At 47.0% G+C, this 24,949-nt stretch overlaps 1 protein-coding gene across 2 annotated transcripts in view; it reads right to left on the bottom strand.

Moving 5' to 3' along the window:
- SLC4A2 (solute carrier family 4 member 2) overlaps window positions 1-22,613 on the bottom strand; it is a 96,036-nt gene extending 73,423 nt beyond the window's left edge. The window contains exon 1 of one of the 2 annotated variants that reach the window (XM_075214312.1): window positions 22,554-22,613. The gene's annotated coding sequence lies outside the window, so the exon portion shown is untranslated. Of the gene's footprint in view, window positions 1-6,340; window positions 6,410-22,553 lie in introns of those variants that run through there. The other variant, XM_075214311.1, reaches the window with a different exon arrangement.
- Between the last annotated feature and the right edge of the window lie 2,336 nt (window positions 22,614-24,949).

Here is a 24,949-nt window from a genome sequence, read left to right as displayed (position 1 = left end):
ATTTGAATTAATAAAACATCACTGATTTAAGATCCTGCTTTGACGCCTACGTAGGTACTGAGGTTGGGGACCCAGCATCCAGTACCAACGCTCTGCCCGTTACCTTGCAGCTTTGGTCAGTGTGATAGGTCAGGGGGAACCATCCACAGCAACCCTGATCTGAAGGCAAGAGGTCAGGTCCCCAGTCCAGGTGCCCAGCGAATGGGTACACTAGCAGCAAAAGTTACCCAGAAGGAACTGGTTCTAGGTGCTGGGGAAGGAGCCTTGTGGTGGCAGCAGACTCCTCTTATTGCGGTTAGAGGGGCGCAATTTGGGATACAGGAAGGGGACGGTGGCAAGGCAAGCCCAGCCAGTCCCCAGCAAGCACAGACAGGATGGCATAGGCGGACCATCATGTCACAGATTTCTGGTGACAGCGGTGGGATAACCCCAGGTGGCTTTTTGTGCACCAGTCAGGAGAGCCGAGTTATTGGGGAGAAAAATAACTGCAGCCAGGAGAATGCACAGGATGTCTGATTACGCCAATGTGTCCAGGGCGGACCTTGAGACTCTGTGCAGTGCCAAGGGCTTGGATATCAGCCATTCACCAAACACAGCGGAGATGAGAGTGGCACCAAGAGAATGGTACCCCGGAGGCGGCCCAGTTGAAAACTGGGAACAAGGTGAACCAGACCCCCAGACAGCTGCAACCTCTTCTCAACAGACTGTACCTGGAGAACCAGCCCCTCTGTCCTATGATGAGCGCAGGGCTGCCGGGCTAAAGATGCAGCTGGCGTCCTTAGGGGACAATGCGACTGTAGCTGAGCACAGGTCATCGAGGCATGGCACCAAGAGGGAAGGGCACCAGAGGTACAGCCCAGGGGGGAGACGACCCATAGGGAATCAGGGCTATCGTCTTTACCTTGTCCTAAAATTGAGGACAATGTTGGAAATATTGATAAGCACCTGCAAGTATTTGAAAGGACCTGCAGACTACACGCTGTAACCAGAGAGGAATGTGTTAAGCATTTGGTGCCCACACTGCAAGGACGTGCATTGGAGGCCTACTGTGGGCTGCCCTCAGAGGACTGTGCGGACTATGATATAGTAAAAAAGGCACTCCTTTATAGTTACACTATTACTCTAGACAGCTATCGGCAAAAAAAGTTCCGGGACCTTGCCCAGAACCTCCACGCCACCCATGAGGAGTTTGTCAAGCTGCTGTGGGAGTCTGCCCGGAAGTGGGAGAGGGGAGCCCAGACCGTGGAGGAGTTAATAGACTTGATGTGCCAAGAACCGGAGGTGAAAGAATGGGTGCTGGACAGGAAGTAAAGCTGACCACCGCGACTTCCCTTTGAATGACCGCACTTTCACTGATCCTAATAAGCCCCACATAGACCCCAATGCAGAGTGTCCTGACTTAGATGATAGTGAGGGCAGCAGGAAAGATTTTAAGGCAGCTCAGCCGACGGTTCCCTCCCTGGAAGGCATGAGGCACCAAGCAGGCAGCGGCCTTCCGGGGATGGAGATGGGGAGTGTGACATGGTGTAAAGGTTGCTGTACCGTGTAGCTAGGAAGGTAGATGGGGATAGAATAGTCTGGGAGCAAGTTCAACTGGTGGTTCCACAGAGCTTTCACGCACAACTGATGTCAGCTGCCTACAAAATCCCTATGGCAGGACACCAGGGAAGAGACTTAACACTGAAGTGCCTGACAAAGAACTTTCTCTGACCTGGAATGTCGGACGACGTCCAGGCCTACTGTAAGTCCTGTGATGTGTGCCAGCGTCTCGGGCACCCCAGTGCTCGTGCTCCCCTCTTGTCCTTGCCAATAATTGGGGAACCTTTTCAGCAAGTACAGTAGGGTTCCTTTGTGAGATCCTAACCGATCAAGGGACACAGTTCATGAGTAAATTGGTGCAGTGTCTCTGGGCAAAGTGTGGAGTGCAGCAACTCCGTACCGCTCCCTACCGTCCTCAGACTAACGGACAATGCAAGCGGTTCAATGGGGCTCTGAAGCACATGCTATGGGCAATTATAATTTCGTAGGGGGAGTGGACTGGGAACATTACCTGCCACACCTCCTGTTTGCTTATCAGGAAGTGCCGCAGGAGTCTACCGGTTTCTCCCCTTTTAAACTACTGTATGTCTGCAGAGTCCATGGACCCCTTGAATTGTGGCGGGTGTCTTGGGAAGGGGAGCTACCCACCCAGGATGTCTCTGTGGCGGATTATGTGTTGAAGCTCAGAGATCGGTGAGAGAATCTCATGGGGTTTGCACAAGCTAACCTAGGGCGCTTACGACAGAGTATTTGAGGTAGGGCAGAAGGTCCTTGTTCTGATGCCCACGAAGCTCCAGGCTGCCTGGGCTGGATCGTAAAGGTCTCAAAATGCCTATGTGAATATGTTGAAGGCATACCACGAGCGCGTGGAGTCGGTAGTAGCGGATTGCTGCTTAGCGACTGAGGAACCAGGAAGTGAGCCACTACCTGACCTCCTCCCGGATACCAGAGGTGAAAGTGGTGTGGAGGAAGTGGGCTGGGCTGAGCAGTTGAGTGCCCGCAAGACGGAGCAGCTTGAGGCAGTGCTGTGGCCCTTTGCGACTCAGTTCAGTAGGAAGCCCGGCCAGACTTCCTTGGTGATGCACCACGTGAACACTGGTGAGCAAAGGCCAATTAGGCAACCCGCTTATTGGGTCTCACCAGAGGCCAAGGAATGTATATACGGTGATGTGCAGGCGATGCTTGAACTAGGTGTCATTCAGAAATCGCATAGTCCATGGGTATCCTCCGTTGTATTGGTTCCCAAGAAGGACAAGACAACGCGGTTTTGAGCAGATTACCGCTGGTTGAACGAGGTGACCATGTTCTGATGACTATCCCCTGCCCCACATTGACGCTCTGTTAGACGAGTTAGCTGGAGCAAAGTATATCTCAACCTTTGACTTGAGCAAGGGGTATTGGCAGATACCGCTGACCCCCGAGGCTCAGGGACAGTCGACGTTCATCACATCATTTGGCACGTTTGAGTTTAAGTCCATGCCATGTGGGATGAAGAACGTGCCAGCCACATTCCAGCGGGTACTTGATTAACTGCTGGAAGGATGTAAGGGCTTTGCTCAGCCTTACTTGGATGACATTGCCATTTTCAGTAAATCCTGCGGCAGGCAAAAAAATTCAGTGGGCAGGTCTGACCATCAGAGCAGACAAGTGTCAAATGGGGATATCAGAGGTACAGTACCTTGGGCATCGTGTGGGGGAAGGTAGGGTTAAGCCAGAACCAGCTAAGGTAGAGGCAATCCAAAACTGGCCCCACCCCACAACCCAAAGACAAGTACTGGCCTTCTTAGGGACCAGAGAGTACCTCAGACGTTTCTTCCCAGACTTTAGTACTGTAGCCAAGCCCCTGACCAATCTCGCTAAGAAGAAACTCCCCAAGATAGTTGACTCGACACCTGCTTGTGAGCTGGCATTTCAATCATTAAAGGAAGCCCTGGTTCGTGCTCCAGTACTGTTGGTGCCCAATTATGACAAGGACTTTATTGTGCAAACTGACGCGTCACAGTATGGACTGGGAGCAGTACTTAGCCAGGTGGGGCCAGATGGGCAGGAGCACCCTGTGGCCTATTTGAGCAAAAAACAGGGATTTGGGGTATGCCACAATTGAAAAGGAATGTTTTGCACTTGTTTGGGCAGACAAGAAACTTCAACCTTATTTGTATGGATGACATTCTACTCTGGTGATTGATCATAATCCTTTAAAGTGGCTACAACACACCTCAGGGGAGAATGGCTGATTCTTGCGTTGGAGCCTTGCACTTCAAGCTTATGACTATCTCGGCAGGAAGAGCTGAATCCCCCGGGTCACCTCTGGTAGCCCCAAGAGACTTTGGAACCAGGGGCCAAATAGTGGGGATATGACCCGCTGGTTGCTCGCATGGACAAGGGGGGGGAGGAGTGTGGCTGGATCACGTAGAAATAACTTATTGTAGATATTCATTTTAATTAGGAGTGCAGTGCACCTCTGTATATCATTGCAAATGTATTGATTTTTGATACTCTATAATATAAATGTCTAGTGGCGTGTATTAGTCTGTGTGTGTGTGTGTGTGTGTGTAAAAAATAAAACCAAGCTGCAGCGCCACCTGCTGGGCGGAGTTATACACTGACCTACTAAATTCTTAGTGTGTGTGGGGGAAAAAATTCAGAAAGGGCTGAAATTTGGTATACTAAGATGTTTTTAATTTGTTAATTTAATTTGTTAATTGTTAAAAGTGTTTATAAAGATTTAAAAAAAATATATATATATTTCTTGAAGGAGAAGTGACAGGTGGGATGGTTGGTGGTTGCCGGGGTGACAGTGGGGAGTGGTTTGTGGTTGCCGGGGGTGACAGTGGGGAGTGGTTGGTGGTTGCCGGGGGTGACAGAGTGAGAGGAGTGTGATACTCAGGACCGCTGAGAGAGATCCCTGTGTCTGGATAGACATCTGGATAGATGTGGCGATGAAAATGAAGGATGAGGTGATGGAGAAGAATGATGAGGTGGTGACATGTGGACAAAACCACGTTAAAAAAGGGCGCTTACGTCGGGAAGTAACGCTCTTCCCCTAAGGAGGCCTGGGCTATGGCCCAAGTGCATGACAAGAACCTTTTTAACACCTTAAGTAGCTTGATTTGACTAGAATGCATGAGTATCATGCACGGATTAACTTGTGTGTTATATGATTGTATTACAAATGTACTGATTTCTGATACAATAGGAAAATGTTGGGAGGAAATTGTTTTGTAACTTCTGAAGTCAGACTAATCATGCAAATTAAGTATTTTCTTGTGAAGTGACCAACAAAGCAGGAGGCTGTTACCTTTCGATCCTGTGTAGGTTTTCTTCCTGTATCTTAGAATCTGTCTGAACAATGTAGACTCAGGATACAAGTAAATTAGGATATCACAGATTGCTGTGAATTTTGTAAATTAAATTGCGTTATTCTCTAATCTTGCATACATTACATCCTGAATGGTAAACATTCAATATCAAAAGGTGTTAAACCCCTCTAGGCTGATTTATGTGCAGGCTGCATGAAGCACCTGGATTGGTTACAGAGGTGGTAGTCATTGTAGCAACTGTCACATATCCGACAACACTTATCCTGACATGGATTATCTGAACTTCTCATCCCTGACATAGCGCTAAATCTGACTGTTTAAAAAGCAGAACATTATCGAATGTGTTGAATGATCATGCCGGGCGCAGTAGGCGTTGCCTGTAGAATGTAGAAGCGCTACTAAAACACATTGTGAAGAAGCCTAACGGTGGCCGCAGGTAAGAGGGGCGCAATTTGGGATAAAGAAAGGGGACAGGGAAAGGAAAGCCCAGTCTATCCCCAGCAACATGGACAGGGGGGCATAGGAGGTCCATCTTGTCACACATACATTATATTGTATATTACACCATGGTGAGTGTCTGGTGCTCCCTGTGGTCACAGCTGGTACTGCAGGTTAGTTTAGTTTATTTTTAATTAAATGAACTTTCTCATCTATTGTGGATAATAATATTTCCTAATACTAATACTATACTAATACTAATACTATACTAATACTAATACTATACTAATACTAATACTATACTAATACTAATACTAATACTATACTAATACTAATACTATACTAATACTAATACTAATACTATACTAATACTAATACTATACTAATACTATACTAATACTATACTATACTATACTAATACTATACTAATACTATACTAATACTAATACTAATACTATACTAATACTAATACTAATACTATACTAATACTAATACTATACTAATACTAATACTAATACTATACTAATACTAATACTATACTAATACTATACTAATACTATACTATACTATACTAATACTAATACTATACTATACTAATACTAATACTAATACTATACTAATACTATACTAATACTAATACTAATACTATACTATACTAATACTATACTAATACTATACTAATACTAATACTATACTATACTAATACTAATACATCCCCAACACTCCGGGTGTTACAGGGGGGTAATCACTGCTATGTAGGAGGAGAATCATCTGTGCAGCCTCCGGCAGGGAGGGGGTTAATGATGGATGGACAGGATAGTGTGGGGGGGGGGGATGGGGGGGGGGTTACCCGGTCTCGGGCACCGCCGGGGGGGGGGGGGGGGGTTACCCGGCTTCGGGCTCCGGCAGGGAAGGGGTTACCCGGCTTCGGGCTCCGGCGGGGGGGGGGGGGGGGTTACCCGGTCTCGGGCTCCGCCGGGGGGGGGGGGGGTTACCCGGGCTCGGGCTCCGGCAGGGAAGGGGTTACCCGGTTTCGGGCTCACCTGTCATCCCCGGGCAGCCGGCTGAATGGGACAGGACCGGTCATGTGATCAGTCTGACAGACAGTCACGTGATGTGGACAAGGGGAGACCACATGACCAGACCCTCTCCTCTAATGCAAAGCACCCTGGGAAAGGTCCTGCAGAGCCCCCACTAGGGGTATGAGTGATATTATATAACCCCCCTCCCCATATACACCCCCCCAACATATACACCCCCTTCCTACATAACCCCCCACATATATACATCCTCCCAGCATATACACCCCCAACATATACACCCCCTCCCCATATAACCCCCCCTTCCCACATAACCCCCCACATATATACCCCATATAATAACCCTCCCCACACACATATATACACCCCCTCCCCATATACACCCCCCCCCCAACATATACACCCCTTCCTCATATAACCCCTCCAATATATACACCCCCCAACATATACACTCCACACACATATACACCCCCTTCCTACATAACCCCCCACATATATACATCCTCCCAGCATATACACCCCCAACATATACACCCCCTCCCTATATAACCCCTCCAACATATACACCCGAAACACATATACACCCCCTCCCCATATACACCCCCCCAACATATACACCCCCCAACATATACACTCCACACACATATACACCCCCTTCCTACATAACCCCCCACATATATACATCCTCCCAGCATATACACCCCCAACATATACACCCCCTCCCCATATAACCCCCCCCTTCCCACATAACCCCCCACATATATACCCCATATAATAACCCTCCCCACACACATATATACACCCCCTCCCCATATACACCCCCCCCCAACATATACACCCCTTCCTCATATAACCCCTCCAATATATACACCCCCCAACATATACACTCCACACACATATACACCCCCTTCCTACATAACCCCCCACATATATACATCCTCCCAGCATATACACCCCCAACATATACACCCCCTCCCTATATAACCCCTCCAACATATACACCCGAAACACATATACACCCCCTCCCCATATACACCCCCCCAACATATACACCCCCCAACATATACACTCCACACACATATACACCCCCTTCCTACATAACCCCCCACATATATACATCCTCCCAGCATATACACCCCCAACATATACACCCCCTCCCCATATACACCCCCTCCTCATATAACCCCTCCAATATATACACCCCCCAACATATACACCCCACACACATATACACCCCCTCCCCATATACACCCCCTCCCCATATACACCCCCCCAACATATACACCCCCTCCTCATATAACCCCTCCAACATATACACCCCCCAACATATACACCCCACACACATATACACCCCCTTCCTACATAACCCCCCACATATATACATCCTCCCAGCATATACACCCCCAACATATACACCCCCTCCCCATATACACCCCCCCAACATATACACCCCCTCCTCATATAACCCCTCCAACATATACACCCCCCAACATATACACCCCCTTCCTACATAACCCCCCACATATATACATCCTCCCAGCATATACACCCCCAACATATACACCCCCTCCCTATATAACCCCTCCAACATATACACCCGAAACACATATACACCCCCTCCCCATATACACCCCCCCAACATATACACCCCCTCCTCATATAACCCCTCCAATATATACACCCCCACACACATATACACCCCCTTCCTACATAACCCCCCACATATATACATCCTCCCAGCATATACACCCCCAACATATACACCCCCTCCCCATATACACCCCCCCAACATATACACCCCCTCCTCATATAACCCCTCCAACATATACACCCCCCAACATATACACCCCACACACATATACACCCCCTTCCTACATAACCCCCCACATATATACATCCTCCCAGCTATACACCCACAATAATATACACCCCTCCTAACATATACACCCTCTCCACATATAACCCCTCCAACATATACACCCTCCAGATACACACACCCAAACCACTTATACACCCCCTCACATCTCACTCATATAACCCCTCCAATATATACACCCCCAATATACACCCCACATACCACACACTATACACCCCCTTCCTACATAACCCCCCCACATATATACATCCATCCCAGCATATACACCCCCAACATACACACCCCCTCCCCATATACACCCCCCTCTCCATATAACCCCCCTTCCCACATAACCCCCCACATATATACCCCCATATAATAACCCTCCCCACACACATATATACACCCCCTCCCCATATACACCCCCCCCCCAACATATACACCCCCTCCTCATATAACCCCTCCAACATATACACCCCCCAACATATACACCCCACACACATATACACCCCCTTCCTACATAACCCCCCACATATATACATCCTCCCAGCATATACACCCCCAACATATACACCCCTTCCCCATATACACACCCCTTCCCCATATACACCCCCTCCCCATATAACCCCCCTTCCCACATAACCCCCCACATATATACCCCATATAATAACCCTCCCCACACACATATATACACCCCCTCCCCATATACACCCCCCCAACATATACACCCCCTCATATAACCCCTCCAACATATACACCCCCCAACATATACACCCCACACACATATACACCCCCTTCCTACATAACCCCCCACATATATACATCCTCCCAGCATATACACCCCCCAACATATACACCCCCCTCCCCATATAACCCCTCCAACATATACACCCCACACACATATACACCCCCTTCCTACATAACCCCCCACATATATACATCCTCCCAGCATATACACCCCCAACATATACACCCCTTCCCCATATACACACACTCCCCTACCCCATATACACCCCCTCCCCATATAACCCCCCTTCCCACATAACCCCCCCACTTATATATACCCCATATAACCCCTCTCCCCATATAACCCCCCACACACATATACACCCCCCAACATATACACCCCCACACACCATATACACCCCCTTCCTACATAACCCCCCTCATATATACACTCCAGTAAACACACATATATATGTGATCTCATGCTCCTACATTTGATTTGCCCTAATGAGTTGAACATACTTGGAGCACACAGATTTGGTTGTGACGATTACAGTGTTTGTGAGGGGTTAGAGTTTGCGTTGTGGATGGGGGGCGTTGGGCAGATAGTGGGGTTCCTGGCAAGGTAAGGATCTGCACACGAGTGGAAGAATGGATTGCAGTGTGTCCACAGGAGGATGTAAACAAGATAAAGCGGTGGGAGGGCACATTGACGAGGGCATTGCTTCCAGGGTTAGATGGTGCATAGCATATTGTGCATGTCCACTTCTGGGCCTAGGAATCACCTCTGACCATATTCCTGAAAACGGTTTTGTTCAGCCCACTTATGCACTAAATGAATGATGAAAGGGAGAGGACGTTATTGCATTGCTTGGAGTGCGTCGTAGATTGTTATAGTGTTAGATGAGCCCCAATCTCTGCTATGAGCTGCGTGGAAATGGCCGTGAGGATCGCTCTGCGCAGCAAAGAACACCCTAAAAATGTTGCTCTCTCCACACCTTTACCTACACATAACAAGAACCGCCATCTCTCCTCCGCCATCTTGCTCCTGAAACCCGTATGCTTTTGCAGAAATCTCTGATTCCTGGTTTTAGTCTTATGTATTATGTCCTGCACATTTTCTTCTCCAGCAGACATTGGGAATTTCTGTATCTTTATTGCAGGTTCAGCAGCGGTCCCAACAAGCCCCACCCCAGTACAGTTACTCCCTGCCACGGATTGACCACTCGTGCCATAATCTCCAGGTAACAAGTTCCCGCTGTAACAAATTCAGAGGTAGGATTCCTTGTGCTAACCTAGATTGGCGCTGGCCGACCAATGATGCAGAGTCCAACGGATTCCCCGGTATTCATCAAGAACCGCCGCAAGGTGGGATGGACTTAGCGGTCCCCTGACCTGCCACTAGGTGTAACACTAGAGGGGATGGAAGAAGCAACAATTAGAGTAACTGAGTCTGAATAGGTACACAAATAGTTAATAAGTAATAGGTTCTGGTGGCAGGAGGAGTGTCAGGACAAGCTGGGGTCTGGTACACAGGAGGGCAATGAGGTACAGAGTCAAGAGGTAGATGGAGAGTCAGGACAAGCCGGGGTCTGGTACACAGGAGGGCAATGAGGTACAGAGTCAGGAGGTAGATGGAGAGTCAGGACAAGCCGGGGTCTGGTACACAGGAGGGCAGTGAGGTACATAGTCAGGAGGTAGATGGAGAGTCAGGACAAGCCGGGGTCTGGTACACAGGAGGACAATAAGGTACAGAGTCAGGAGGTAGATGGAGAGTCAGGACAAGCTGTGGTCTGGAACACAGGAGGGCAGTGAGGTACAGAGTCAGGAGGTAGATGGAGAGTCAGGACAAGCCGGGGTCTGGTACACAGGAGGGCAGTGAGGTATAGAGTCAGGAGGTAGATGGAGAGTCAGGACAAGCCGGGGTCTGGTACACAGGAGGGCAGTGAGGTACAGAGCCAGGAGGTAGATGGAGAGTCAGGACAAGCCGGGGTCTGGTACACAGGAGGGCAGTGAGGTACAGAGTCGGGAGGTAGATGGAGAGTCAAGACAAGCCGGGGTCTGGTACACAGGAGGGCAGTGAGGTACAGAGTCAGGAGGTAGATGGAGAGTCAGGACAAGCCGGGGTCTGGTACACAGGAGGGCAGTGAGGTACAGAGTCAGGAGGTAGATGGAGAGTCAGGACAAGCCGGGGTCTGGTACACAGGAGGGCAATGAGGTACAGAGTCAGGAGGTAGATGGAGAGTCAAGACAAGCCGGGGTCTGGTACACAGGAGGGCAGTGAGGTACAGAGTCAGGAGGTAGATGGAGAGTCAGGACAAGCCGGGGTCTGGTACACAGGAGGGCAGTGAGGTACAGAGTCAGGAGGTAGATGGAGAGTCAGGACAAGCCGGGGTCTGGTACACAGGAGGGCAGTGAGGTACAGAGTCAGTAGGTAGATGGAGAGTCAGGACAAGCCGGGGTCTGGTACACAGGAGGGCAATGAGGTACAGAGTCAGGAGGTAGATGTAGAGTCAGGACGGAGCCAGAGTCTGGTACACAGGAGGGCAATGAGGTACAGAGTTAGGAGGTAGATGGAGAGTCAGGACAAGCCGGGGTCTGGTACACAGGAGGGCAGTGAGGTACAGAGTCAGGAGGTAGATGGAGAGTCAGGACAAGCCGGGGTCTGGTACACAGGAGGGCAGTGAGGTACAGAGTCAGGAGGTAGATGGAGAGTCAGGACAAGCCGGGGTCTGGTACACAGGAGGGCAATGAGGTACAGAGTCAGGAGGTAGATGGAGAGTCAAGGCAAGCCGGGGTCTGGTACACAGGAGGGCAGTGAGGTACAGAGTCAGGAGGTAGATGGAGAGTCAGGACAAGCCGGGGTCTGGTACACAGGAGGGCAGTGAGGTACAGAGTCAGGAGGTAGATGGAGAGTCAGGACAAGCCGGGGTCTGGTACACAGGAGGGCAGTGAGGTACAGAGTCAGGAGGTAGATGGAGAGTCAGGACAAGCCGGGGTCTGGTACACAGGAGGGCAATGAGGTACAGAGTCAGGAGGTAGATGTAGAGTCAAGGCAAGCCGGGGTCTGGTACACAGGAGGGCAGTGAGGTACAGAGTTAGGAGGTAGATGGAGAGTCAGGACAAGCCGGGGTCTGGTACACAGGAGGGCAATGAGGTACAGAGTTAGGAGGTAGATGGAGAGTCAGGACAAGCCGGGGTCTGGTACACAGGAGGGCAATGAGGTACAGAGTCAGGAGGCAGATGGAGAGTCAGGACAAGCCAGGGTCTGGTACACAGGAGGGCAATGAGGTACAGAGTCAGGAGGTAGATGGAGTGTCAGGACAAGCCGGGGTCTGGTACACAGGAGAACAATGAGGTACAGAGTCAGGAGGCAGATGGAGTGTCACGACGGAGCCGGAGTCTGGTACACAGGAGGGCAATGAGGTACAGAGTCAGGAGGTAGATGTAGAGTCAGGACGGAGCCAGAGTCTGGTACACAGGAGGGCAATGAGGTACAGAGTTAGGAGGTAGATGGAGAGTCAGGACAAGCCGAGGTCTGGTACACAGGAGGGCAATGAGGTACAGAGTCAGGAGGCAGATGGAGAGTCAGGACAAGCCAGGGTCTGGTACACAGGAGGGCAATGAGGTACAGAGTCAGGAGGTAGATGGAGTGTCAGGACAAGCCGGGGTCTGGTACACAGGAGAACAATGAGGTACAGAGTCAGGAGGCAGATGGAGTGTCACGACGGAGCCGGAGTCTGGTACACAAGCAGTCAATGAGCAGGATAACAACTCGGGGAGCGAGAGCACAGGAACTGAACAAGGACCAGGAGTCAGACACTTGTTGCTCTGACACTGCTATAGTCTCAGAGTGAGGATTATATACTCTGCAGAAACACTAAGCTGCCTCCCAGCTACGATCATGTGACCGCCCGAACCAGCAAGTGCTGAGTTCTACACAGAGGGAGAGGAAATCAGCAACACAGGACTGTGGAGCAGGTAAGTTTGTGACACCCACCTATTATATTACCAATGGAACAGAACATAAAAAGCGGCTCCAAGAATCAGAGAACCTACGCTTTTCTTCTTTGACACTTTGAATCATCAGACCACACCTGACCCTAAACCAGTTCTGAACCCAGCCAGTATTTTGGCTCTCACCAGTACCTTCCCTAATGTGCTTTGTTGGGGTCATGGCTTAAAACTAGCTGAATGCTTGGAGTTTGTCAGAATTTGTGGGTTTTTGTTTGTCCACCCGTCTCTTGAGGATTGACCACAAGCTCTCAATGGGATTAAGGTCTGGGTAGTTTCCTGGCCATGGGCCCAAAATTTCGATGTTTTGATCACCGAGCCACTTAGTCACCACTTTTGCCTTATGGCAAGGTGCTCCATCATGCTGGAAAATACATTGTTCATCACCAAACTGTTCTTGGATGGTTGGGAGAAGTTGCTCTTGGAGGATGTTTTGGTACCATTCTTTATTCATGGCTGTGTTCTTAGACAAAATTGTGAGTGAGCCCACTCCCTTGGCTGAGAAGCAGCCCCACACATGAATGGTCTCAGGATGCTCTACTGTTGGCATGACACAGGACTAATGGTAGCGCTCACCTTTCCTTCGTTTTTCCAGATGCCCCAAACAATCTGAGAGGGGATTCATCAGAGAAAATGACTTTACCCCAGTCCTCAGCAGTCCAATCCCTGTACCTTTTGCAGAATATCAGTCTGTCTCTGATGTTTTTTCTGGAGAGAAGTGGCTTCTTTGCTGGACTTCTTGACACCAGGCCATCCTCCAAAAGTGTTTGCCTCCCTCTGTGTGCAGATGCACTCACACCTGCCTGCTGCCATTCCTGAGCAAGCTCTGCACTGGTGGTGCCCCGATCCCACAGCTAAATCAACTTTAGGAGACGGTCCTGGCGCTTGCTAGACGTTCTTGGGCACCCTGAAGCCTTTTTCACAACTATTGAACCTCTTTCCTTGAAGTTCTTGATGATCCAATAAATGGTTGATTTAGATGCAATCTTACAGCAATATCCTTGCCTGTGAAGTTCTTTTTGTGCAAAGCAATGATGACTGCACATGTTTTCTTGCAGGTAACCATGGTTAACAGAGGAAAAACAATGATTTCAAGCACCACCCTCCTTTTAAAGCTTTCAGTATGTTATTCTATCTCAATCAGCTTGAAAGAGTGATCTCCAGCCTTGTCCTCGTCAACACTCTCACCTGTGTTAACGAGAGAATCACTTACCTGATGTCAACTGGTCCTTTTGTGGCAGGGCTGAATTGCAGTGGAAATGTTGATTTTGGGATAAAGATCATTGTCATGGCAAAGAGGGACTTTGAAATTAATTGCAATTCATCTGATCACATGATAGTCTGGAGTATATGCAAATTGCCATCATAAAAACGGAGGCAGCAGACTTTGTGAAAAATAGAATTTGTGTCATTCTCAAAACTTTTGGCCATGACTGTACATGTGCCCTCATTCAGTCATTCATCATTATCTTTGGTAACCACCCTGAGTTGCCCGTATTTTCTTCTGTCAAATACACTACCATTCCCGATGGGGAATCCCTTGTCCGTGATTTTTCTCACATTTGGTTCCAAACCAGATTGGTGAAGATGTTTCTTCTCTACAAAAAAGCCACCAATAAGAGACGGTGACCAATACTGCAAGTTGGAGACAGTGTTTAGTTATCTAAGGCTCCAGGTACCCACCTTGAAATTGGCTCCTCGTTGTATTGGACCCTGCCGCATCTTACAAGTTATTAATCCAGTGACTTTTACGCTGGCGTTACCCTCTTCCCTTACAGCACACAATGTATTCCATATGTCCTTGTTAAAACTGCTGGTGATGAATAAATTCTTTAAACAGCCAGTTTGGAGAAGAATTTAAAATTCGTTATTGGAGACTTCAGCCCTTAGTTATTGGGAGGTTTACAGCCCCCAAGAAAGGACCTGGGTTAATGCATAAGAGGCTTAAGCTCCAGGTCTTCTGGCCAAATTCATGAAAAGATTTCCTCAAAGAAGGAGCATCTTGGCTAATGATGGACGTATCTGTAAGAGGGAGGGTACTGGCAGGTGCCACCCTGGATCTTATCCATGGCAGCATGAATGAACGCCTTCGGTTCCTATTGGTGCACGCCCGTTGCCTACCCGGAGTTTTCAGCTGGCTGAGTAGAAGCGTCCCGGACATCACCGACCGCCGGAAATATTTCTGGGCAGCGTATATAATGCAGGCTCTGGTACTGATCCAATGCCAGAATATTGGATCGCTTCTAGATCTGTCCCTGTTACCTTCACCCCTGGTTCCTTTCTATACTGCTCCTTCTGTTGTTGACTTTGCTTGTTCCTAACCAATCCTTAGTCTCTTGTTCTGGTTCAGTTGGGATCTCCTGGTTTGACCTCAGTTACACTGACTATCCTTCTGCATCACATATTGACTTCATTTGTATTTCCTGGTTCTGCTTGTCCACTACACTCTAGTTACCTCTGAGTGCCGCGCAGCTAAAACCAAACCTCCTAGCGGGGGTCCCCGGTGAACACCGGGGCGTGTTAGGCTCCACGCGCTCAGTAGCATCACCTACTAACAGGTGTAAGTCCATTCTCCCCAGTGTGATTGTGACATTATCATGTGAAGAGTATAGTGCATGATACAACAGAAGTAGCATTTACTTGGTTCAATAGTTTATAAGAAAATAACCACATTGATGTGAATGATACATATTTACCGTACAGCTCTGTAGAATTATAACTATAAACAATAATGATAAATAAATACATTTTTAATGCCACAAACTTTGCTGGAAACAAACACAGTAATAGAGGAAACCGCGTAGAAATGACTTTACACGTAGGATAACCCAACGTATAACAAACTCCTTAAAAAACGGGACTACCCGGTAACTATTTTGGCTTAGGGGTGCCTTGGAAAAATTATGGTTACCCTAAAGGTGCCTCGAACTGAGAAAGTTTGGGAACCACTGCTATAGTCGCATGTTATTATGTATGCAGCGTGCTGGTGTCTGTATGTCCCACTACATCACCCATATAAAACTAGATTGTAAGCTCCTTGTGACAGCATTATAATATTGTATGATTATTATAGTATTAGATTGTAAGTTCCTTTTCTTTTAAATATACAAAATGGTGTATCCAGACATTACATCTCCAATACGAAATACAACAACATAATTCTGAACAAAATGCCACATTATACACAAATACACACACTATGACACATCGCACACGTACACGCACTATGACACATCACACACGTACACGCACTATGACACATCACACACGTACACGCACTATGACACATTACACACGTACACGCACTATGACACCATCGCACACGTACATGCACTATAACACATCACACATGTACACACACTATGACACATCACACATGTACACACACTATGACACATCGCACATGTACACGCACTATGACACATCGCACATGTACACGCACTATGACACATCACACACGTACACGCACTATGACACATCACACACGTACACGCACTATGACACATCACACATGTACACACACTATGACACATCGCACACGTACACGCACTATGACACATCGCACACGTACACGCACTATGACACATCACACACGTACATGCACTATGACACCATCGCACACGTACACGCACTATGACACATCACACACGTACACGCACTATGACACCATTGCACATATACACGCACTATGACACCATCGCACATGTACACACACTATGACACATCACACACGTACACGCACTATGACACATCACACACGTACACGCACTATGACACATCACACACGTACACGCACTATGACACATCACACATGTACACGCACTATGACACCATCGCACACGTACACGCACTATGACACATCACACACGTACACGCACTATGACACCATCGCACATGTACACACACTATGACACCATCGCACACGTACACACACTATGACACATCACACACGTACACGTACTATGACACATCACACACGTACACGCACTATGACACATCACACACGTACACGCACTATGACACATCACACACGTACACGCACTATGACACATCACACATGTACACGCACTATGACACATCGCACACGTACACGCACTATGACACATCACACACGTACACGCACTATGACACATCACACACGTACACGCACTATGACACCATCGCACAAGTACACACACTATGACACATCACACACGTACACACACTATGACACATCACACATGTACACACACTATGACACATCGCACATGTACACGCACTATAACACATCACACACGTACACGCACTATGACACATCACACACATGTACACACACTATGACACATCACACATGTACATGCACTATGACACATCTCACGCATATACACGCACTATGACACCATCGCACACATACATGCACTATGACACATCGCACACATACATGCACTATGACACATCACACACGTACACACACTATGACACATCACACATGTACACACACTATGACACATCGCACATGTACACGCACTATAACACATCACACACGTACACGCACTATGACACATCACACACATGTACACACACTATGACACATCACACATGTACATGCACTATGACACATCTCACGCATATACACGCACTATGACACCATCGCACACATACATGCACTATGACACATCACACACGTACACGCACTATGACACCATCGCACACGTACACGCACTATGACACATCACACACGTACACGCACTATGACACCATCGCACACGTACACGCACTATGACACCAGTGCACATATACACGCACTATGACACCATCGCACATGTACATGCACTATCACATACGTACACACACTATGACACATCACACACGTACACGCACTATGACACATCACACATGTACACACACTATGACACATCGCACATGTACATGCACTATGACACATCTCACGCATATACACGCACTATGACACCATCGCACACATACATGCACTATGACACATCGCACACGTACACGCACTATGACACCATCGCACACGTACACGCACTATGACACCATTGCACATATACACGCACTATGACACCATCGCACATGTACATGCACTATCACATACGTACACGCACTATGACACATCACACACGTACACGCACTATGACACATCACACACGTACACGCACTATGACACATCACACACGTACACGCACTATGACACATCACACACGTACACACACTATGACACATCGCACACGTACACGCACTATGACACCATCGCACATGTACACGCACTATGACACATCACACACGTACACGCACTATGACACATCACACACGTACACGCACTATGACACATCACACACGTACACGCACTATGACACATCACACATGTACACGCACTATGACACCATCGCACACGTACACGCACTATGACACATCACACACGTACACGCACTATGACACCATCGCACATGTACACACACTATGACACCATCGCACACGTACACACACTATGACACATCACACACGTACACGCACTATGACACATCACACACGTACACGCACTATGACACATCACACACGTACACGCACTATGACACATCACACACGTACACGCACTATGACACATCGCACACGTACACGCACTATGACACATCACACACGTACACGCACTATGACACATCACACACGTACACGCACTATGACACCATCGCACACGTACACACACTATGACACATCACACACGTACACACACTATGACACATCACACATGTACACACACTATGACACATCGCACATGTACACGCACTATGACACATCACACACGTACACGCACTATGACACATCACACACATGTACACACACTATGACACATCACACATGTACACACACTATGACACATCGCACATGTACATGCACTATGACACATCTCACGCATATACACGCACTATGACACCATCGCACACATACATGCACTATGACACATCACACACGTACACGCACTATGACACCATCGCACACGTACACGCACTATGACACATCACACACGTACACGCACTATGACACCATCGCACACGTACACGCACTATGACACCAGTGCACATATACACGCACTATGACACCATCGCACATGTACATGCACTATCACATACGTACACACACTATGACACATCACACACGTACACGCACTATGACACATCACACATGTACACACACTATGACACATCGCACATGTACATGCACTATGACACATCTCACGCATATACACGCACTATGACACACAGCCTCTGTGTATAACACTGTATGTACCACACAGCCTCTGTGTATAACAGTGTATGTACCACACAGCCTCTGTGTATGACACCATTGCACACGTACACGCACTATGACACATCACACACGTACACGCACTATGACACCATCGCACACGTACACGCACTATGACACCATCGCACATGTACACGCACTATGACACATCACACACGTACACGCACTATGACACCATTGCACACGTACACACACTATGACACATCACACACGTACATGCACTATGACACCATCGCACACGTACACGCACTATGACACCATCGCACACGTACACGCACTATGACACCATTGCACACGTACACGCACTATGACACATCACACATGTACACGCACTATGACACATCACACACGTACACGCACTATGACACCATCACACACGTACACACACTATGACACCATCGCACACGTACACGCACTATGACACCATCGCACACGTACACGCACTATGACACCATCGCACACGTACACGCACTATGACACCATCACACACGTACATGCACTATCACATACGTACACACACTATGACAAATCACACGTACACACACTATGACACATCACACACATACACTACACATCACACATGTACACGCACTATGACATTATCACACACGTACACACACACTATGACACGTCACACACGTACACACTATGACACCATCGCACACATACACGCACTATGACACCATCGCACACGTACACTACACATCACACATGTACACACACTATGACACATCACATACGTACACGCACTATGACATCATCACACATGTACATTTACTATGACACTATTACACATATACACGCACTATGACCACACACACATACAATATACATAATTGTCAACAAGAAAACAAATATTTACACACTGATATAGTTACACAAATACAATACATAAAATGCCAAACTAAACAATAAACACAAAATCCTAAACTAAAGCTGGGTACACACTACAGAATTTTCCACCAACTTTTTATGCTGAGCGATTTTAAATGCGATCGATGTTCCGATCGCTCGGTCCATGGACTGCATACACACAGCCTTGTTTAGGACGATAAAGGGAAGAGCGGACGTCCCGTTAGTGACTTTTTACAGCCATGTTGTCGTGAGCAATGACTGTAATTTCGTACTCACTGTTGTGGATCGGTCGGAAGCTTATACACTACACAGCGGAAACGAGATTGGAACGAAAATATTAAACGATGCGACCAACCAAATGAGGCGATAATCGTCCACTTGGGCAGACTTTCCACCATCGTGTGACTGTACACACTGACCCGACTTTTGAACGAGCGGTCGTATGTCGGCTGATTGAGCCGATTATTGGACGAAAACCGTGTAGTGTGTACCCAGCTTCAGTACGTGATGTGTAAGCTTACTGTTATACACAGGCTGTGTGGTACATACACTGTTATACACAGAGGATATGTGGTACATACACTGTTATACACAGAGAATGTGTGGTACATACACTGTTATACACAGAGAATGTGTGGTACATACAGTGTTATACACAGAGGCTGTGTGGTACATACACTGTTATACACAGGCTGTGTGGTACATACACTGTTATACACAGAGGATGTGTGGTACATACACTGTTATACACAGAGGCTGTGTGGTACATACACTGTTATACACAGGCTGTGTGGTACATACACTGTTATACACAGGCTGTGTGGTACATACACTGTTATACACAGAGGATGTGTGGTACATACACTGTTATACACAGAGGATGTGTGGTACATACACTGTTATACACAGAGGCTGTGTGGTACATACAGTGTTATACACAGAGGCTGTGTGGTACATACACTGTTATACACAGAGGCTGTGTGGTACATACAGTGTTATACACAGAGGCTGTGTGGTACATACACTGTTATACACAGGCTGTGTGGTACATACAGTGTTATACACAGAGGCTGTGTGGTACATACAGTGTTATACACAGAGGCTGTGTGGTAAATACACTGTTATACACAGAGGCTGTGTGGTACATACAGTGTTATACACAGAGGCTGTGTGGTACATACACTGTTATACACAGGCTGTGTGGTACATACAGTGTTATACACAGAGGCTGTGTGGTACATACAGTGTTATACACAGAGGCTGTGTGGTACATACACTGTTATACACAGAGGCTGTGTGGTACATACAGTGTTATACACAGAGGCTGTGTGATACATACACTGTTATACACAGAGGCTGTGTGGTACATACACTGTTATACACAGAGGATGTGTGGTACATAAACTGTTATACACAGAGGCTGTGTGGTACATACAGTGTTATACACAGAGGATGTGTGGTACATACAGTGTTATACACAGAGGCTGTGTGGTACATACACTGTTATACACAGAGGCTGTGTGGTACATACAGTGTTATACACAGAGGCTGTGTGGTACATACAGTGTTATACACAGAGGCTGTGTGGTACATACACTGTTATACACAGAGGCTGTGTGGTACATACAGTGTTATACACAGAGGCTGTGTGATACATACACTGTTATACACAGAGGCTGTGTGGTACATACACTGTTATACACAGAGGCTGTGTGGTACATAAACTGTTATACACAGAGGCTGTGTGGTACATACAGTGTTATACACAGAGGATGTGTGGTACATACAGTGTTATACACAGAGGCTGTGTGGTACATACACTGTTATACACAGAGGCTGTGTGGTACATACAGTGTTATACACAGAGGCTGTGTGGTACATACAGTGTTATACACAGAGGATGTGTGGTACATACAGTGTTATACACAGGCTGTGTGGTACATACAGTGTTATACACAGAGGCTGTGTGGTACATACAGTGTTATACACAGAGGCTGTGTGGTACATAAACTGTTATACACAGAGGATGTGTGGTACATAAACTGTTATACACAGAGGCTGTGTGGTACATACAGTGTTATACACAGAGGCTGTGTGGTACATACAGTGTTATACACAAGCTGTGTGGTACATACAGTGTTATACACAGGCTGTGTGGTACATACAGTGTTATACACAGGCTGTGTGGTACATACAGTGTTATACACAGGCTGTGTGGTACATACAGTGTTATACATAGAGGATGTGTGGTACATACAGTGTTATACACAGGCTGTGTGGTACATACAGTGTTATACACAGGCTGTGTGGTACATACAGTGTTATACACAGAGGCTGTGTGGTACATACAGTGTTATACACAGGCTGTGTGGTACATACAGTGTTATACACAGGCTGTGTGGTACATACAGTGTTATACACAGGCTGTGTGGTACATATAATACACTATAATACAGAAACACTCACCTCTGTCTCATTCTCTGAATAACCGGCTGAGATACTGATTCCGTCTGCAAGGAATGTTCACATCACAGAAAGATCCCTGATCTGCCCCCACTCAGAGGACTGCCCCTAATACACAGGACTGCCCCCAATACACAGAACTGCCCCTATACATAGAACTGCCCCACACACAGAACTGCCCCCACTACACAGGACTGTCCTAATACACGGGGCTGCCCCAATACACTCCTATACATAGAACTGCCCCTTTATAGTCAATACGGCTTCACACACAGCTGATATGTTGAGCTGGACATGGTCTTACCAGGTGACTGGAATAATCTTTGTAAACATAATATTGACCCACGGCGCACAGTAGGGCTATATGGCAAGGATGAATGCTAATAAATATAATAACAACAGGAGGCACTTTAAAAATAACCAGAAGGGTTAATCTTATATAGTGGAGGAACCTCAGTACCAGCCAGAAGATATTGTGCTTGTTAGAAATTGGTGACATCCCTATAAATAAGAGGGGCAGTAGAGCTGTATACACAGAATGCCATATACAGAGGTAGCTGTGTCTGTCTGGTGGTGTTCCAGAAGTCCCATCATTTCTTCAACCAGAAGAAGATGAATGTTTCTGTCTTCCCTCCTCACACCGCACCTAACATGTCCCAGCTCTGAGGGTCTGTAGACTGTCCTGCTTAGGTCCAGCCATCCATTCACTACCAGAGAGGTGACTTGGAAAACCCTTCAGGTCCATGGGTTCGTATTGATGAGACATCTGTATTAACAATAACTTGGTCATTAGATCAGTTTCACCAGAAGTTAATTGTACAGAAGTAAATCTCAGTCTCGACACACAGGGGTTGTTGTCTAACAAACATTTTTCAGGAGCCAAGGATCCAACTCCTGGATTACCCAAGATGACCTATCCAGGACTGCTGTTAAATAAGCAAACGTACAGACACATAGAGCATTTAATGCATTTCTTGAGTCATGGATTCAGGGGGTATGTCACAAAGTTCTTTGCAGGAGAACCAGAGGCCACCCACGTGAGGCCAGCTATAATCTTGTAGGATACTGTAAATCTTGGATGACTCCATAGCTGATGATTCTTCAAGTATCATATAGTTCATCAAGGTATGGGAGACATCACACTATGGGCTTCAACTAAGAAGTGTAGAATGGGTAGACCTGAACTAGCGACACCCAGTGGGCAGGTTCAGGGGTAGGTAATTCACTTTTATCAATATGTTCATTGTTCTTATGCCCAGGTATTTGCCAAGTATAAAATTATTAATGCTTAATATTGCAAAATGTACGTAACAAGAGAAGACATGTTCTTGAGAACATCAGACATTTTCATTCATGAAGAACCAAACTGGAGAGCAGCAGAATTATTGAGAGAGATGGGTCCTCTCACCCACTTACCAGTATGAGCTGATCCTTGTGATCGTTCTACAACGTGACGAAGCTCATCTGGGAACATCTACGTCCCACGCCAAGAACGTCACTTGTAGAGTGAAGTGGAAGAAACTATTGCAGAAGCTTTGGGTTATTTGAAGTATTTCAAGTGTAACTAAACAAAATTCTTAACTGAAATGCTTCTACATGGAGGAGAATGAACATGAAAGTGGGATTCTGTTTCTATACAGTAATTGTGACACTTCACATTCCCTGGAAATCCATTTCCCACAATGGTATAAGCAACAATAAGATAAACAGAACAGGTTGATTAATGGACCAGGAAAACTTATTTTCACCTAATTTTCTTTTCACAATAAATACACTGTAAATCTATTTGTATTTTTGTCTGGCAGTTTGTAAGGATAAAAGAAGTTAATATAATTAATATGAACCCGCAATGTACTTGTCTGTGTACCGCAGATTCGCCATCTTCTGCAAACTGCTGATGCACTGACTAAAGACTGAAAAGACCGCGTTGGTGCGTGTGGGCTATTCACAATCTTGTGTCAGCATCATAGGACACGAGGCCCATTTGTTGGATGTGGCCAGGTGTGTTGTGGATCAGTATTTCTTGCGCAGGTACTAGTAAGGGGCTTATTTTAGCCTATTGGCAGCAGCTTCTTTTCTCTATACCAATAAACTCACAGCAGAGGACTTGTGTGCAGCAAGGAATCCTAGTATGTGCAGTCCGTTATATTATTGTACACTGGTCACCAGGGAATGGGATCTATTGTACACAGGTAACCAGAGAATGGGATCTATTGTACACTGGTCACCAAGGAATGGGATCTATTGTACCCTGGTCACCAGAGAATGGCATCTATTGTACACTGGTCACCGGAGAATGGGATCTTTTGTACACTGACCACCGGAGAATGGGATCTATTGTACACTGGTCACCGGAGAATGGGATCTATTGTACACTGGTCACTGGAGAATGGGATCTA

This window comes from Mixophyes fleayi, chromosome 5, assembly GCF_038048845.1.
Source record: "Mixophyes fleayi isolate aMixFle1 chromosome 5, aMixFle1.hap1, whole genome shotgun sequence".
In the NCBI taxonomy this organism is placed as follows: Eukaryota; Metazoa; Chordata; class Amphibia; order Anura; family Limnodynastidae; genus Mixophyes; species Mixophyes fleayi.
The sequence above is the reverse complement of the archived record's forward strand: the minus strand, read 5'-3'. Positions and strand labels throughout refer to the sequence as shown.